Below are 19,628 nucleotides of genomic sequence, written 5' to 3' on the forward strand. Positions count from 1 at the left end.
TGGAATTGTAGTTTATGGCTACCAAAATACATAACAAGGATCGTCAAAGAAACCAAATTCCATCCACAAAAGGCCTCTCTCAAACCATTGCAAAAGCTTCACCAAACTCCACCCTGTTGAACCCTTTGGTGTAGCCTCAACCACAATGGCACCAATACAAGGTCAAAATCATCTTACAAAAAGTCGCACCTTATTCCCTCAATTCCCTGCACACACACATCTATGGAAACCTAAAAACTTCTATATACTCTCCCAAGTGCAAAATGGAACAGAACAAACCCTCATTCATTCCTCCACGCAATCAAAAATAGGAACAAACAAGTAGGGAGTGCACAGGACCACATGCAAAAAACCTTGCTCCTTCTTATACATAGAGATGGGAAAGTGATGATATTTTTTCAAGAAAGCACACCCCTAGCTTGTACACTCGTGGAACCATGAGTGATGTGGCAAAAATCAATCTTTTCACACCATTTGGACCTAGTTTTTAACCTTTTGAGAACCATTTTTGACCAGTTTCAACCCCCACATGAATTTTTCCTGGGAAAAATGCCAAACGGACTCCAAAATTCTCCAGATTTTGTAAGCTTGATCCTTGATGCTATAACTTCATGACCAAATATCAAAATTCTATTTTTGACCACTTCTAAGGCGATTCACGTAGCATCATTGCATATCAAGCACTGCAAATAGATAGGTATTGCACGCGTCAAACTTTTAGGGCAAGATGAGCATACCCATACTTCCCACTTGCATTTTTTAAATTCCAAAAATCTTAAAAGAACACTATAGAGCCAAAAAAATCTGCTTGGCACCACATCCAAGGCTGCAACACCCTGTCTAGATAGTGTATAAACATGGACCATCATATTTGAAACCCAATATCACATTGGCAAAGCTTCAAAATGAGCTTATATTTTTGTAAATATGTCCATGATGATAGACATCCACTACTATGTATATGTCAAAAGTAGCTTGTCATCATTGCCCACCCTTTAGGCTAAGCATTTATGTTCAGTCAATAGACTATTTGTATCTGGAACCACATTCCTTGCAAAATATGTCTTCAATCTATAACCGTTTATTTTGTAGTGCAAAGGTTCACTAGAAAAATTTTCCAACTCATATGTGCCATTCAGAAAAACATGTTTCACTCTATATGGCCCTAGCCATTTGTCCCTCAAATTCTTTTGAAAAGTGAAATCCAAGCGAGAATCATACTTCATTACAAGATCTCCCTCTTTAATCTCTTTCTCTGAAAACCGCTTATTCATTTTATCCATCCTTTTCTCCACTCGCTCAAGATAATAATCACTGGATTTTACTTTATTCATATGCAAAAACTCTAGATCAAGAATTCTCTCCTACAGTGTGTCTTTATGTTCACCTTGCATTCTATACAACAATTTCAATGCATCTAGTTGCAGTAGTATAGGCATGAGAGCTTCCTTTCTGTAAAGAAGCTCATACTATATAAATTGTGTAGACACTCTATATGCACTTCTATAAGCCCACAAACACTTTTCCAAGTCCAAGTCCCACGCTTTGGGATGATCTCTAGCATACTTTGACAACATCTTAACAATTTGACCATTGCAATTTTCAACCAATTCATTGCATTGTGGGTAGTAAGGAGAAGAATGCATGTGTTGAATTTTTAGTTTCTCCACAAGAGCACCAACAAGTTTTCCTCTAAACTTTGGACCACGATAAAAAATGATAACCATAGGAGCTCCAAAACTGCAACACGTCTATTCATACAAAAAAATTACCACTCTTCTTATTGTTACATGTTTTACAACCCTTGTTTCCACCCATTTTTTCGAATAGTCCACAGCCACAAGGATATAGATTTTTCCATTATTGGTCCTTGACATCGGACCTACAGCATCCACTCACCATTTTGCAAGTGTATCAAAAGACATGATTGCTTTTTGAGGTTCAGCCAAACATTTTTAAGTTGAAACACTTGGCATTCATGGCATGACTTGCACAAAAAATAAGCATCTATTATCGTGGACGGCCAATAGGAACCTACTCTCAGAATTACAAAAGACAACCTGGTCGTTGCCTCGATGACCTATTACTTCATGTAAATACGTCAAAATCAAACTCATTTCTTCTTTGTCGGGCACTTTCCTTAGAATGCTATCTTTTCCATAAAACATGAGATACTCACCTATTATTGTGTAGTTTCTTAGTTTTGTAACTATTCTCTTACGTTGAATCTTTGAGATGCCTCCAAATATTGGCCTCTACCAAGAAATACCCACATCTTGTAGTGACTCCCTTTTTACATACAAGGCTTTTTAGACCTTTAAAAGAGCTACCAAAGCATCCAACTTGTTCCTAGCCAACCCATAAACTTCTTTATTCTGATCATGAGGAGGAACATGCTTAAATTGTATCTTCTCAAACTCTTGCAAAAGCTTCTTGATGGAATAAAACCATTTCTTTAAGTTGTCTTTATTAACTTTCCACAAGCCAGGCAACTACTTCATGACTAGCAATGCATCCTCTTTCACAATAACTCATTAGGAGAAATATGGACTTTGCATGGACCTTGTAAGGAATCCTAATTTTAGGGATTAAGGCTAATGTTGTGTAGGGTTAAGAGGACAAGGGCATTGAAGAAGATAGTTTTGAGTAGGCTTTTCTAGCCTTTTTTTTAGAGAAATGTAGGATGTGGACCTAAGAGGTTACTTTCTAGCTTTTTGAAAGAGAAGGAAGTATAGGGGTGGCCACATCAGCAAAAACGTGGGTCACTAAGAGCCAAAATTTGACTTTAAAAAAAAACTCTTTTTCACTTATTTTTTATTTAAAACTCCCTCCCAACATATATACATATCCAAAAATCAATTTTTGACCCTTTTTTTTACCTACAAGCTTTGAAAGTCCATTTTTTCAAAATCTTTTCCCCCAAAAAATAAAAAACACTTTGTTCTCTCCTCCTCCTCCCTCCCTGCCTCTACCTTCCTCCTCCTTCCCAATCTCTCCCTCCCCCCCTTCCCCCTTCTCTCCTTTCATCTTCCTCCCTCTCCCTCCCCCTGTATCATTTCATCATTTGCTTCCTCATGCAACAGCTTCCATGGTGCTGACGGACATCACAAATTGTTTGCTTCCATCACCACGTACTCCGCACACCAAAAGCATACATATTCGCTTGCCCACGGTGTTTGCACCGAAGGCCGCATGTGAGGGTGATCAAAGGTCATCACAAGAATGCCGTGCCACTAGTGAGACAAATGTTGACATTTAGGCGGACGGTAATTTGTACCCTTACGATCCTATAAGCTACTTCCATCCATCCTTTAATAGCCTTTCGATATTTCTTCAATATCTTGGGAGGGGAGAAGCAGGCTTGTTAGGCTATTGTAAGCGGTTGTGTATGGGTGCAGGTGCTTCTTTGCATATGTGGATACACGAATGTCAAGCTCTTCAGCTCAAGACGGTGGCATTAAAAGATAGTATTGCCTCCTTGGAGAGGGAGGTTGAAACTCTTCGACAACAAATGCAGAAAAAGGATGCCCACATTATGAAGCTTACCAACACCATTACATATTTGAAAGAAACACCCCTTGGTGCAAGGGAGCAAACACATGTATTCATCCATTGAAAGCCTTGCACATTTGGGTAGAGCACGCAAACAACGAGTGACATCCACAAGGTGATTTGGTCTTTACTTGCATGATACATTCTTACTTCACACTATTTTCTAACATTTATCTTATTGGTTGCTAGAAACTTCATCCGGTGGAACAAACCAAGATGATCAAGTCAACCTTCTCACTATTTGTTTCAATACCCATGATGTGATTTATATCTTATAATCACCTGGAGGGAAGCACATTAAGGATGCAGTCAACAAGGACCTTACGTGCAAATTGAGAATTGTGGTTAGTGAAGATGGCGTGCAACAAGTTTGTGATGAGGCTCGGATTAGCACCAAAGCCTATCATGCTATTTTTCAACTCCAAAAGGATGCCCTCAAAGAGTGTGGCATTGTGGAAAACCAATTTCCCGTTCCGCACAAGGTCAACCTTGCAAAGAAGGCCACAAACAAAGATGTGTTCTCCCGGATTGGGGCATACCTACACATTGAGGGCACAATGCCAACTTCGCTTTATGCTTCGTGCATAACAAAGGCACGGAGAAAAGGTAAGAAACACTCCATAAGACCTTCGGAGAAGGGCTTCCCTTACAATGTAAGGAACAATATTTTTGTGGACCTTAGAGGGCTTCAACAAGCCATGCTTAGATTTTACGAGTTACCTGAAGAAGGTGACACACTATACTTCTTTGTTTTGGTTGTGCTCTTATCATAGACTTTGAATTATAAGGTCTTGCCACTATTTATTTTGCAGTGCTTGGCACGAAGGTTTCTTTTGCGTTGAAACTCAATGAGTGTCAAATAGTGAAAGGTCAAGGTTAGAGAGGCTAAGTATCACTCTAATGAATCATGTTCTTTTGCAAATCAAGCAAAGGAATTCAGTCGAGCCATCTCCCACCCCATCTTTTAGTGTGCAATCACAGAAAGACATTTGGTGGTTGGGTGCTATTGAGGAACCCAAAGAGACCAATGGAGTACATTCATGGATTTTTGAGAGAACTCCATGGATCATAGAAGTAATACACTCCCAAATTGCTGGTGAGAAGTTGGAGGTTGAGGATTTTGGTAGCTATGATGTGGAGTGGCACTTAGGTGGGGACTTGAAGACCATAAAGTGTTTGCTTGCTGCAAACAAGGGGCTTCTTCTCTCATGCTTTTCCATTTTGCACTCAAGGGTAAAAACCTAACAGACAAAAATCACAGAAGAGCTCTTCAAAGGTTGGTTCAATGCTTCCATGCCAAGGGGATGGAGAACAAGGGTTGGACAATCATGATATCGGAGATGAAGGTAGAGAATGGGAAGCGTCTATTTTGAGATGTCCCATGCTCAATGTCCCAGACCGTGCACAAAAGGACCAAGCTTGGAATCCAATCTTTCTGTTTCCTCTATTGAATGTATATTTTTGTACATTACATGCATTCATGTGCATTTTTTATAGGCTATTGAAGCTCCACATTGACTATGCTTTCACAATGAAGCCATTGGAAAAGTCCCAAGAAGCGATTGAAAGGATGAAGGCACTCTTGAATTCCATTGGCAATCATGGTGGAAATGTGTCTATTGTTGCTGCAAAGAACACAAGGGAGGCCCATGAAATTTCCCAACAAGTGTCAATGAATGGACAAAGAGCCAGACACTTTTTGAAGAAAGTAACCCAAGGAAATCCAGGTCGATATGATGCTCAAAATAGCTCTTACCAACATGCAGGTAACCTTTGGGAACTTTGGAAGGAGTTATGCAAAGCTGCTACTAACAATAATGCAAATGGCGAGCTTGCAAACAAGCACAAGCAAGTTTGGGCACATTTTGATAAAATGGTTAAGCTTATAGGCCTTACCAGCACAACAGAAGAACAACGCCAATCATTTCAAGAAGCCTTGGCAGATTTCACCAAGGTCTTCACCCTTTCTTGGGGTGAAAATAACATCACACAATACATGTAAGCCATGTTACGTAGTGAACTTATTACAAGGGATTATTTTCATTAAATAATGTGGATTGTTTTCTCATGTGAACAACTAATCTTGTTTGTGCATGGTGCTTTTTTTTTTGCACAAATATAGTTCGCTTGAGATTTTTAGCACTCAAGGCATGGAGAAGTCCCATTATTGAGTAAGGGGGGTGTACTTCAAAAATACTCGACATGGTGGTGGAATGGTGCAATCCAATTATTTGGAGGAGATGTTCAACTAGTTTTTTTGCACAACATTTGCTTGTAAGCTCACGATGGAGCGTGCACGACAATCCAAGATTGCTAGGGAAGTGCGGGAATGAAGTCGTCAAGAGCACAGCAATAAGTTGCAAATGTCGCAAGGCCCCGCCAAGCATGTTGCATGGCGCCAATGCAGAGTGCGGCAAGGGTCAAAGTGGATTTTGCGCGAGTGACCACATGTGAACGTAGGGTCCAACTCTTAACAACATGTTTTTTAATAAAGTTGGTGCATCCATTTAAAAAATAATAGTTTTTTTAAAAAATTAGTGTGAACAAGGCCCTTTTAAAATGGGCCTTTATAAATATTGCATGCTCTCATAAACCACTCATTTCTTAAGCACAGGTGAGCTCTTACCATACCCTATGGCGCGCACCAAACAAACCGCTAAAGAGCATCCGCCTCCCAACAGAAATTGTTAGGAAATAGGGCATAGCTTAATAAATAACTGAGTAGATTACTTAATGGAGAGAGATAATTTTCACACACAAGAGATTATAGAGTAGAGAGAGAGAGAGAGAGAGAGAGAGAGAGTACACACGATATACGTGGTTCACCCAATGTGGGCTACGTCCATAGGAAAGCAGCCACTCAATGGCTTTAGTACTTCAAAACAAGAAGTAGGTTACAAAGGGATTATACCCTTTTGGAGCTCCCACCTTGCTTCACTCTCACCACCTCACACCCACCTTGTTGCATCAACTTCACACTATGAAATGTGTGTAGAAATGGCCTCCTTTTATAGGCCAAAAGGGATGCTCTCTCTCTCTCATGAGAGGCAGCCTGTGTAGCCGCCCTTGTGTAGATAGGTCCAAATCGGACCCTCCAATCTACCCATGTGTGGCCGCCCTTCAAAAGGCAAGTCCGCTTTTGAATTCGGCCACCGGCCATTGACTTTCGATGGCCACCGGCCACTGACCATTGACTATAGGCCACCGGCCAACCGGCCGATCGTTTTCCAATCACTTTTCGATCGCCATCTAGTCATAATATTCTGACGAAAAGGAATATTCTGATGGCCGTGAAAATTTTGATTTCCGGTAAGTGATTTTATTTTTCGACGAGTTATTTTTCTTCACGCACGATGGCTTTCCTAATGGGGGCCTTACAAATGTGCATTTTTAACACAGAAAATTACAAGGGGTAAATCAGGATCCATACTTAACAATCTCCCACTTGGAGACTGATCTCCAAACCAAATCTGTGACTGCTTTCCATCATGGCTTTTTATCCTTGAATGCTGATTGAAGATGAGCAAAAGCTCAACTTCTCCTTGTTGACCACCTTTGTAAACATGTCTGCAGGATTTTCACTTGTATGCACCTTTCCTAGCTTTAGATGTCCCTGTTCCAAAAAAGTGTGTATGAAGTGATATCTCACCTCAATGTGCTTTGTCCTTGAATGAAAGGCTAAGTTCTTCAAAAGATGGATAGAGCTTTAACTATCACTATACAAGACACAATTGTCTTGTTTGAATCCAAGCTCTTCTAAGAATCTGTGAAGCCACAGAATTTCTTTGCTTGCCACCGTCATTGCTACATACTCTGCTTCCATGGTAGAAAGTGAGACCACTTTCTGCAGCTTTGAAGCCCAGCTTACTGTTGTGCCTCCAACCGTGAAGACATAGCCAGTAGTGCTCCTTCGAGTGTCCTTGTCACCTACCATACCTGCATCAGCATACCCTTCTAGAAAAATATCAATTCCTCCAAAATACCTAAGTATCCACTTCACAGCTTGCCAGTGCTCTTTACATGGGTTATCCATGAACCTACTTACAACTCCCATTGCATGTGCAATGTCTGGCCTTGTCTAAACCATAGCATACATAAGAGAACGTACCGTTGCAGCATATGGAACTTTAGACATATAGGTTATCTCTTGTTGTGTCCTTGGACACATATCCTTGGTTAGTTTAAAGTGACCAGCCAAAGGTGTAGAAACCGTTTTTGCATTTTTTATTGCAAACCTTTCTAGTACCTTCTTGATGTAATACTCTTGAGATAGCTTTATTGTCTTCTTTGTTCTGTCCCGTGATATCTTCATACCAAGTATCCTCTTTGCAACACATAAATCTTTCATTGAAAAAGATTTAGACAGCTCCTCTTTAGGTCTTTGATGTCCTACATGTTAACACTTGCAATCAGCATGTCATCAACATACAACATTAGGATAATGAACTTCCCATCTCCCAAATTCTTCGTGTAGAAGCAGTGATCCGAGTTGCATCTTATGAATCCATGATCCAACATCCATCGATTGAGCTTCAAGTACCATTGTCTTGATGCTTGCTTTAAACCATACAAGCTCTTCTTTAATCTATAAACCATTATCTCCTTACCTTTTACTTCATACCCCTTTGGTTGAAGCATGTAAATTTCCTCCTCTAAGTCACCGTGAGGGAATGTTGTATTTACATTCATTTGCTCAAGATTTAGATCATGAGCAGCCACAAGGCTTAAGACAAGCCTAATTGAGTTCATTTTTACAACAGGAGAAAATATTTCATTGAAGTCAATACCTTTCTTTTTAGAAAACCCTTTTACCACAAGCCTCAACTTGTACCTTTTCTTCCCACCTTCTTCTTCCTTCAACTTATACACCCATTTGTTCTGAAGTGCTCACTTACCTTTAGGCAACTCAACCAACTCTCATGTTTGGCTGCGATGTAATGAGTCCAGATGCATAGCTTCTTTGAATGATTCCGGCTCTCCAGAATCTAAGATCAAGAGATGGTTGAAGGATGGAACGAACCTTTCTGGAGGTCTACTTGCTCTTGTAGATCTTCAGGGAATAGGTTGAGGCTCCTCATTTGGTTGAGGTTGTTGCATATTGTCATCGTTTGCAGTCCTCGAATCTTCACCGTCCTCAAGCTCCATGTACTCATCACCTGTTTCTTTTGTTTGTTTTCCTTCCAAGTAAGCTTTGTACATATTTTGTTTGTTAAAAATTACATCCCTACTCCTAAAGATTTTACCATCTTTAGGATTTCATAGGCGATACCCAAAGTCACCTTCTCCATAGCCAATAAAGAAACACTTTTTGGACTTTGCATCTAGCTTTGTTCTTAGGCTTCTATCTATGTGCATGAAAGCCTCACACCCAAACACTTTGAAAAATGCATAATTCACCGGTTTACCTGTCCATGCCTCGTCTGGAACTCCCCCATCCAATGTCGTTGAGGGTGACCAGTTGATTAAGTACACGGACGTACTTACAGCTTCTGCCCAAAGCTCAGGCAATAGGCCTACATGTAGATGCATGCTTCGTGCTCACTCCATGATTGTCCTATTCATCCTTTCTTAAATTCATTTTGTTGAGGTGTCCTTGGGGTTGTCTTTTGCCTCCGAATGCCATTGCTAGCACAAAAGCTTGGTTGCAATATTCGCCTCCATTATCGGATATGAGGCATTTAACCTTGGTACCTGTTTCATTCTCCACAAAGGCTTTCCAACTTTGAAATATGGAAAACACATCGAACTTATTCTTCATGACATAAACCCATGTTTTTCTAGTCGCATCGTTTATGAATGTTACATAGTACAATGAGCCACCAAGTGATGGTGTTCTTGCAGGAACCCAAACATCAGAATGAACCAACTCAAGCTTTTTATTTTTTCTTTCATTTCCAGATTTTTGAAATTTTACCCTCTTTTGTTTACCATAAACACAATCTTCACAGAACTCTAAGTCCACTTCTTTCAAACTTGGTAGAACCTTCTTTGTTTGAAGGATTTGCATTTCTTTAGCACTCATATGCCCAAGCCGATAATGCCACACCGCACTATCGACTTCTGTAGCTATTGCACAGGTTGAAGATTGCGTGTTGACAGTACACAAGTAAAGTGTACCGACCTTTTCTCCCTTGGCAACCACCAAAGATCCCTTTGAAATCTTCCATTGTTTGTTTCCAAATGCAATGTTGTGACCTTCATCGTCCAATTGTCCTGTAGAGATCAAATTTTTCCAAAGAGAAGGAACATGCCTAACGTCTTTAAGCTTCCATTCATTTTTGTTAACAGTTTTGACACAAACTGTACCTTTGCCGACAATTTCACAAGCTTCATCATCTCCCAAGCATACATACCCAAAATTACCTTTGGTGTAATCTTGGAAATGTTGCTTGTGTGGTGTCGCATGGAATGAAGCCCCAGAATCTACTATTCAAGAATTAGACACATTGTCAAATGAGAGATTAGAGCATCTTGCTCTACTTTACCTGCCACATTGGCCTCCGATGTTGGCTTGTTTTCTTGAGACTCCGAGTCCTTCTTCTTCTTGGACCAGCAATCCTTCTTGATGTGGCCCTTCTTGCTGCAGTTCCAACATTCAAGAACTGACTTAGTGCGTGACTTGCTACACTTTGAGTGATCACGACCCTTTTGGTTTTTGAACCTCTCCTTACTTCCTCTTGTTTCCACTGATAATGCAACACTTGATGATTCTCTTATGCTTCTCCTTCACATTTCCTTGCTTAGGAGAACACCCACAACATCATTAAACTGAAGAGTATTTGTGCCAGAGAGCCATCACAAGGTTGTCCCAACTATCCGGTAGAGATGATAGTATAAGAAGAGCTCGCACTTCATCATCGAAATTGATTTTCACTGATCGAAGTTGACTTATGTTTGTGCTAAAGTTATTTAGGTGCTCTGCAAACTGAACCTTTTTCTGCCATCTTTCGATTGAACAAGCGCTTCATAAGAAATACCTTATTGGATACCGATGGTTTCTCTTAGAAATCGTCAAGTGACTTCATCAAGTCCTCCGTGGTCTTCATCTCCGAAACATTGAGAAGGAACACGCCAAGCTTAACCAGATTGTTCCCAATGCCTTTCAATCAAGGACAATCCATGCTTCATCTGCCATCGTTGCGAGCTTCTTTGCAAGACCGCCTAGTGGCAAATAGAGGTCCTTCTCTGGTAGAGATAGTCTTCAATCTGCATCTTTCAATGTTGCTAGTTTTTGCCATTGAAATTATCGATCTTGAGCTTCCCTTCCTCTGCCATTACTCCCACTCAATTCAAGGAATCCTTTCCTTGAGATACTTTAGCTACGAGCAAACCTTGCTCTGATACCAGTTGTTAGGAAATAGGGCGTAGCTTAGTAAATAATTGAGTAGATTACTTAATGGAGAGAGATAATTTTCACACACAAGAGATTATAGAGTAGAGAGAGAGAGAGAGAGTACACACGATATACGTGGTTCACCCAACGTGGGCTATGTCCATGGGAAAGCAGCCACTCAATGGCTTTAGTACTTCAAAACAAGAAGTAGGTTACAAAGGAATTATACCCTTTTGGAGCTCCCGCCTTGCTTCACTCTCACCACCTCACACCCACCTTGTTGCATCAACTTCACACTATGAAATGTGTGTAGAAATAGCCTCCTTTTGTAGGCCAAAAGGGCTGCCCTCTCTCATGAGAGGCAGCCATGTGTAGTCGCCCTTGTAGATAGGTCCAAATCGGACCCTCCAACCCGCCCATTTGTGGCCGCTCTTGAGAAGACAAGTTCGCTTTTGAATTTGGCCACCAGCCAACTGAGCGGTGTGCAAGAAGAGAGAATGCGTACACTAATGATGAGTGGGATGACTTGAATGAGTGAGCTATTGGCGACCATTCATCTACACCTTGTGAATCCATTTACTTTACCATAATGGATAAGACCAATGCCAAAGATTTGTGGGATGCTCTATGTCAGGCTTGGGAAGGCAACAACGCCTCGAACAAGGTTTCTTGATAATGAAATTGATGTGCATGAACATGAACGAAATTAGTAATGTTAGTTCTCACTTGAATGAGTTTAACAACGTGTTTTCACAATTTACTTCAAAAGGTTTCAATTTTGATGATGAAATAAAGGCCATTTTCTTGCTATGTTTGCTACCATTGTCATGGGATACCTTCACACATAGCCATAAGCAACTCAGCACCCAATGGCAAGCTAGATTTCAGCAGTGTTGCTACTGCATTGCTCACACTGAGGATATTTGGTGTCAATCTCTTGATGCAAGTAGACATGGTGATGCATATGTGGCTAGTAGCAATCATGACAAGAAAAGGCGTGATTGTAGTTGGGATCGTTCATGGGATTGCAGGCAAGGTCATAGCAAGAGTTACAGCAAAGACATGTGAAATTTATAGAGTGTTACTACTACCATAAAAAGGGACACTTGAAGAAAGATTTCCGCACAATGCAGCGTGATAATGGCAAAGAGAAAGCAAAGGCTGACAAACCTAAAAGCAGCATGAAAATTGAAGAGCTTAATGTGGCTGAGTATCCAGCCATTAAGACAATTTCTGACGTGTCAAATGATGTGTTGATTTTCACATCGGATTTGAGTTCTGATGCATTATCAGCTCATGATGAGTGTTATTCGCAGAATTTGATTGTGGAATCAGGTGTTAGCTTTCACGTGACTCCTCACAAGGAGTGGTTTTCTACATACACTACCACACATGGCACAATGAAGCTAGGCAATTCTTATGAGCCTGATATATGCGGTGTGGGTAGCATAAATTTTCTATGCATAATGGCACTGATTTTATGCTGCATAATGTCAGACATGTACCCAAACTGACAAAGAGTTTGATGTCAGTTGGGATAGCTTGATGATTTTGGTTGCACTGCCATATTTTCTCATGGTCTTGGATTATCAAGAAGGAAAATATGGTCATGCTTAAAGGCCAGAATTCTGGCTCATTGTACTCACTTTATGTCTCTTCTGTGAAAAAGAATTCTATTTTTGTAGCCAAGCTACTATCTACAGAGTTCTGGCATAGCCGACTATGACATATGAGTCAAAAGGGAATGAAAGTCTTGCAACGTTCTGGTTATATTCATGTATTAGATTACTGTAACTTCTCTTTATGTGAGCATTGTATCTATGTCAAACGGACTAGGTTGACATCGGAGCCTTTGGACAAGGAGTTAGGGAGTCCTCTAGATCTTGTTCATAGCAACTTGTGTGGACCTATGATAGCCAAGTCTCTAGGGGGAGCGTTATACTTCCTAACATTCATAGATGACACTACTAGAAAGGTGTGGGTTTATCACTTAAAGCAGAAGAGCGACGACTTTAGTGTCTTATAGAAGTTCTTAGCATTGGTAGAGAACCAATTGGGTAGAACGCTTAAAGCTTTGCACAATGAAAATGGAGGCAAGTACATCTCCTCTGAGTTCAAGGACTTTTGCAATAAAAGAGATATTAGAAAATAGTTTACCACTCCTTACACACCCACCCAAAATGGTGTGGCTGAGAGGATGAATAGAACCATTTAGGAATGGGTCACTTCTATGTTGTCTACCGCCAACTTACCTCAAGAATTTTGGGGAGAAGCTGTTATGATGGCTGCTTACTTGATCAATGTCACCTAGTACACCACTAAATTACAAGGTTCCGCAGGAGATATGGACAAGCAAAGAGCCCAATTATGACAGTTTACGTGTTTTTGGGTGTGAGGCATTCTCACATGTGCCAAAAGCACTTAGACAAAAGATGGACCCCAAATCACACAAGTGCATCTTCATTGGATATCGTGTGGACGAAGAGATGGGATATTGTCTCTGGCACCTGGAATCTAAGAAGGTCATATGCAACTCATAGGTGATATTCAATGAGTCTAAGATGCATAAAAAGCCAGTGAAAGACATTGAGTATCGCAGAGTACAATTTGAGGATGTTTCCTCACCACCAGATACACAAAATGTTGGACATGCTAGTGATGCACCTTCCACTAGTACACACACACACATTCCAAAGAGATCGGAATCCAACAATCAGGCACTTCATAGATCCACTCGTATATCTTGTGCACCTGAGCGCTTTGAGCCAGGATCAATGAGCCAGGATTAAACTACTTGCTAGTCATTGATTGCCAATGAACCGAGGGTGGACCCACTAGCTACAAAGAGGCCATTCAAATGGATGATAGCGTGAAGTGGGAGGAGGTTATGCAATCTGAATATAGCTCAATTTTAGTCAATGAAACTTGGAATTTGACAGAGTTACCAGCAGGTAAACAGGCATTGCCATGCAAATGGATGTACAAGAAGAAGTATATCACAGATGATCCCTAGCCTAAGTATAAGGCTAGATTGGTTGCTAAAGGGTTCAAGCAAACGAAAGGCATGGATTTTGATGAAATCTTTTCTCCAATGGTCAAGATGACTACATTGCATCTTGTGCTTGGTATAGTAGTCATCGAGGACTTGGATCCAAATGGATGTGAAGACAATGTTTCTTCATGGGGATCTTGAAGAGTATGTTTACATGAAACAGCCAAAGGGTTTTGCGATAAAGCTTGAGAAGCCAACACGGGCAAAACTAGTGTGTAGACTCAAGAAAGCTTTTAGAGTGAGAGTTGTAGCCTCACAAGCTCCACCAAAAACAGAGTGTGTCTCCTACATCACCTTCCCTTCTCTACTTCACTCTCTTGCACTCCATATCCAATCCATCAGCCATCCCATGGAAGAGCAAAAAGTGTAGAACGAGAGAGAGAGAGAGAGAGAGAGAGAGAGAGAGAGAGAGAGAGAGAAGCTTTGACACTTATAAAAATAACACCCTATATATTTTTTTATAAAAAGATCTTTACGTATATAAAGGGAAAAACTTGCCATGCAAAAGTCCACATAGGACTAGAGATGTAGCTGCATGCTACAGGGCATGTTCCCTATGTTTATACTTAACTTCTACAGGATATCCATGTACTAACATAGCATCCAAAAAACACGTGATAAGTACCTGAGCTTATGCACAAATGATGTTAGATCCTTTATGTTACTAGGTTGATCCATAACCAATAAAGCTTTCACTTTCTTGGGGTGAGCCTCTATTCCATTTTGTGAGCCCACATGTCCTAGAAAATGAACTCTAGCATAAGCAAACTTACATTTCTTTGGGTTGAGCTACCCACCCTCTTGCTGAAGTCTCTCAAAACTAAATCTTTAACTTCTCCAAATGTGTGATCCTAGAACTATAACATCCAATTTCTTTCGTTAAAACTCGAATGAACTTACCTAATTAGGGACCAGACACTTCATTCATCCACCCTTGAAAGGTATGATATCATAAGCATTAATCAATCTAAACTGCATTCTCTTATAGGAAAAATAACCCCAAGGAGTCATGAAGGTAGTCTTCAATTGATCTTCAATCGCTATGAAGATCTGCAGTAACCAAAAAATCCATCCATGATTGAATACCATTCATGACCTACAACTTGATTGAGGATCTTATCCTGAAAGGGTAGTGGATAATGATGTCTTTTTGTGGTAGCATTCAAAAGTTTGAAATCAACACACACCCGAAATCTCCCATTCTTCTTGGCCACAATAACTATTGAAGAAAGCCATTCAGATTCCTCCACACAGAAGAAAAAATATGTTGCTAAAATCTTTGTCACCTCTCCACAAAGTGCCTTCTCATGAATGATCCCCAATCTCCTAAGCTTTTGAACTTTTGGCTTGTCACCTTCATTTTGGTTGATTCTATGCCCGATCCTTTTGCTTTTAATCTCCGTATATTCAGCGGTAAATAACTTTGGAAAATCTGCAAACATAATTTTACTCTTTCTTCTCTTGTTTTGTCAAGTCTTCTCCCAACATGCTTCTTACATTCACTTTAGCCCTTCAATTTATTTTAGACTCCCTTTCTCTCCCTTGATCTCCACATCATACAAGGATGCTTCTTTTCAACACTTATCCCAAATAGATTGAGATACAATTGCATTGAACCTAAAGGAGTACGAGCTGAAGTACGACACGAGAGAAAGTGCGAGAAGAAGAGCACGACGATATGGTGAACTCGCTCTACTGTAATGTGTAGAGCATAGTGAGTTCTTATTAGGTTTTTACAAAAGAATATGTGTACATACCTGGCGGCCCGCCCACTTACCTAGGCGACCACATTGGGCTTTATACCCCAACAACCTCCCACTTAAAGTCCAATGTGGTACTTTAAGTGTGAGATAAGCTACTATACAAGCTAATATACAAGAGATGTAGAGAAGTGATGTACTACCCTACACCTAATTGCTTGCGAAAATGCGCAAAGCTCTCTGAGGGAAGTCCTTTTGTAAGTAGATCAGCAGGATTTTCTGTGGTGTGAACTTTGACAAGCTGAATTTGCTTATCCTCGAGCATTTCCTTGATGAAATGATACTTCACATCCACATGCTTTGTTTTTGAGTGATAAACTGGATTGTGAGCCAATTGTATAGCACTCTGACTATCACAATATAACACAGGCATCTCTTCTTTGATTCCCAAATCTGTTACTAGTCGATTAAGACAAATTGATTCTTTGCATGCCTCTGATGCTGCAACATATTCACCCTCTGTAGAAGACTGAGTAACACAATCTTGTAATCTAGAACGCCATGATACTGCTCCACCAGCCAATGTAAAGACATGCCCTGACGTAGACCTTCGGGTGTCTAAGTCACCTGCATAATCTAAGTCTGTAAAACCCTTTACACTTAGCTCCTGACTCCCATAGCATATACGCATACTCTTTGTAGCTTTCAGGTATCTCAATATTCCTTTCACTGCCTCCCAATGTTTCTTGCCTGGGTTTGACATGTATCGACTTACTACTCCCACTACAAATGCAATGTCTGGGCGAGTAGCAATCATTGCATACATCAAACTACCCACTGCAGACACACATGGAATCTTATCCATTTCAGCCTGTTCTTCCTCAAACACAGGACAATCTTGTTTGCTAAGTTTCACATATGGTGGCAATGGAACACTCAATGCCTTTCCCTTCTCCATATTGAAACGTTGCAAAACCTTGTCAATATACTCTGTTTGAGATAACCAAATCAACTTCTTTGATCTGTCTCTCTCAATGCGCATACCAAGTATATGACTTGCCTCACCCATGTCTTTCACGTCAAACGATTTTGCCATCTTTGACTTCAAAGCTGAAATTTCTTCCAAGTGCTTGCCAGCAATCAACATGTCATCCACATACAAAATAAGGATCAGCCAACTACCATCCTTAGCTTTCTTTGTATATAGACAGTGATCGAACTCACTACGTTTGTAGCCTTGAGAAAGCATAAACTTGTGGAATTTATGGTACCATGCCCTCGGTGATTGTTTTAAGCCATAAAGACTCTTTAACAACTGGCATACCAAATCTTCCTTGCCTTTCTCAACAAACCCTTCTGGCTGCTGATTTAAATTTCCACATCTAAATCACCATGCAAGAACGTTGTCTTGACATCCATTTGGTGCAACACAAAATCTAATATGGCAACCAATGCAAGAAAGCATCTCAATGTAGTCATCTTGACCACCGGAGAGAAGACTTCATCAAAGTCAATGACTTGTTCTTGCTTAAAGCCCTTGGCAACAAGCCTTGCTTTGTACTTTGGCTGACTATCATGAGTGGTGATCTTATACCTGTAAACCCATTTACAAGGTAGAGCCTTTTTGCCCTGTGAGAATTTAACTAGCTTCCATGTCTGGTTTTTATGCAGAGCTGTCATCTCTGACTGCATGGCCAATTGCCAATTCCCGGAGTCCTTCATTTGCACTGCTTCCTTGTAACATGAAGGCTCATTGCAATCAGTCAACATGACATAGTTCATAGATGGAACCAACCGATCAGGAGGTCGCGTGATACGTCCAGATCTACGCAAAATAGGTGGCTCAGGCTCAGGCTCAGCCACAACCTGTGGTTCCAATCTATCATGTCCTTGCTCCTCTTGAGCCCTGACATTTTGTCTTGCACGTGCAGGTCCATCTTCTTGGAAGACAACTCTTCTACTCTCCTCAACCCTCTCTGGTTTAGAATGATATTTGGATTCATTATAGTGAACATCATTGTTGCCGATAACCTTTCTGGATTCAGGATCCCAAAGTCTGTACCCCATCTCACCAGAATTACCATAGCCTAGAAAGATGCACTTTCTACTCTTTGGCTCAAGTTTGTTCCTAAATTCCTTTGGAACGTGAGTATATGCCTCACAGCCAAAGACTCTGAGATGCTTGTATGAGGGCATTTTACCTGACCATACCATCTCTGGAACTGAATCCTTCTGCAAAACCTTGCTAGGAGATCTATTTATAAGATGAACAGTTGTTGATACAGCTTCAGCCAAAAACCCATTTGGCAGCTGTGCATTAGACAACATACTTCTAACCTTCTCTTGTACGGTCCTATTCATCCTCTCAGCAACACCATTTTGAGGAGGATTGTAAGGAGCAGTAAGTTCACATTTTATACCTTTTGACTCACAAAAGTCCTGAAAGGCCTTTGAAACATACTCTCCACCATTGTCAGTGCGTAAGCATTTAAGCTCCTTGCCGCTCTGATTCTCCACAAGTGTCACAAACGTTTTGAAAACACTAAATGCTTCATCCTTGTGCTTGAGAAAGTAAACCCATACTTTCCAACCGCTGCGGCGGTTGTTTGCTGCGTGACTCACAGCCAGCAAACCCTCAACAGACATACATCATCTCTGACAATACATCCCATGTGGAAGTACCTGCAATGTCAGGATGAAATCTGGAATATCAAGCAGCAAACACAAGCTACCTGATGAACTAGTGGATGTCGCCTACAGTCTGTGTGTAGATGCGTCCGTGTCGTATGTGACACACCTCCAAGAACTGTGAGCCGTCCTTCGATGTGTAGACAGCCACAAATCAACACTCTGGGAATGTCGATATCCTCAGCACCTGCAGTTGTAGGCGGAGACCCCAAATTTGCAGAGTCGGATCTGCACCCGCCGAGACCACGTAGTCGAAAATGGCATGCGCAGAACTTTGTCGAAGCCGAACGGTGGCCGAGATGACCTCAGAATGAAATTCTGAGAACACCGAGTCCTTCAGGCTCGCCCACAGGATTTGGGGCCGTGTCTTCGCCTTTCAAATCTCACTCCAATCTAAGCAGGTGACTCTGGCTACCTGCAAATGCTGCCCCGAGCCTCAATCTGAGCTCTGATACCAGTTGAAGGAGTACGAGCGAAAGTGCGACGCGAGAGAAAGTGCGAGAAGAAGAGCACGACAATATGGTGAACTCGCTCTACTGTAATGTGTAGAGCATAGTGAGTTCTTATTAGGTTTTTACAAAAGAATATTTTTACATACCTGGCGGCCCGCCCACTTACCTGGGCGACCACATTGGGCTTTATACCCCAACAGAACCTTCTTCTACACTTTCTTGCAACGTCATAGATGAAGCATCACTATCATATGAACCACTTTCTAATTGGGAATCAATAACTTGCATGTCCACTAAAGGCTGTGTATAGCTCTCATGTGTCTTGATGTTGTAGACTATGGTTCTTCCTTTCTTCTGGCTAGGGATGGTGATCAAGCTCATGCCCCAATCCTGCTTATCACCGAGGGTTATAAGCCACAACCTCCCTAAAAGGATCAGATATGCACTTTCACCCGCTTGCATCACGTAGAAATCAATCAAGCACTCAATCCCCAAGACTCTTATCTTGACATCTTCAACTATCCCAAGACACCTTTCTTTTTTGTGGCTGGCAATCCTCATATAGATTGAATCATTCACTGACATCGTGATACCTGCTTTCTTCATGATAGCCTCAGTCATGACACACACTTGGGAACCACCACATATGCTTGTACTTATGTCTTCTTTCCCAGCATAGCTTCAACTCTCCTTTCAATTGTTGGCACCATATCTTTAGGGTGACCGACCCTCAGAGCTGACACTAGGCTTTGATGCTTTTCTCTCTTGAAAGAAAGACGTGTACTTACACAGTTTGTCCTAATCATTTTTTAGCATTGAAAAAAATCCTTCCCCCTTCCTCTCCTCTTCCT

The sequence above is a fragment of the Adiantum capillus-veneris genome, chromosome 28, assembly GCF_014529385.1.
Source record: "Adiantum capillus-veneris isolate H3 chromosome 28, ASM1452938v2, whole genome shotgun sequence".
NCBI lineage: Eukaryota > Viridiplantae > Streptophyta > Polypodiopsida > Polypodiales > Pteridaceae > Adiantum > Adiantum capillus-veneris.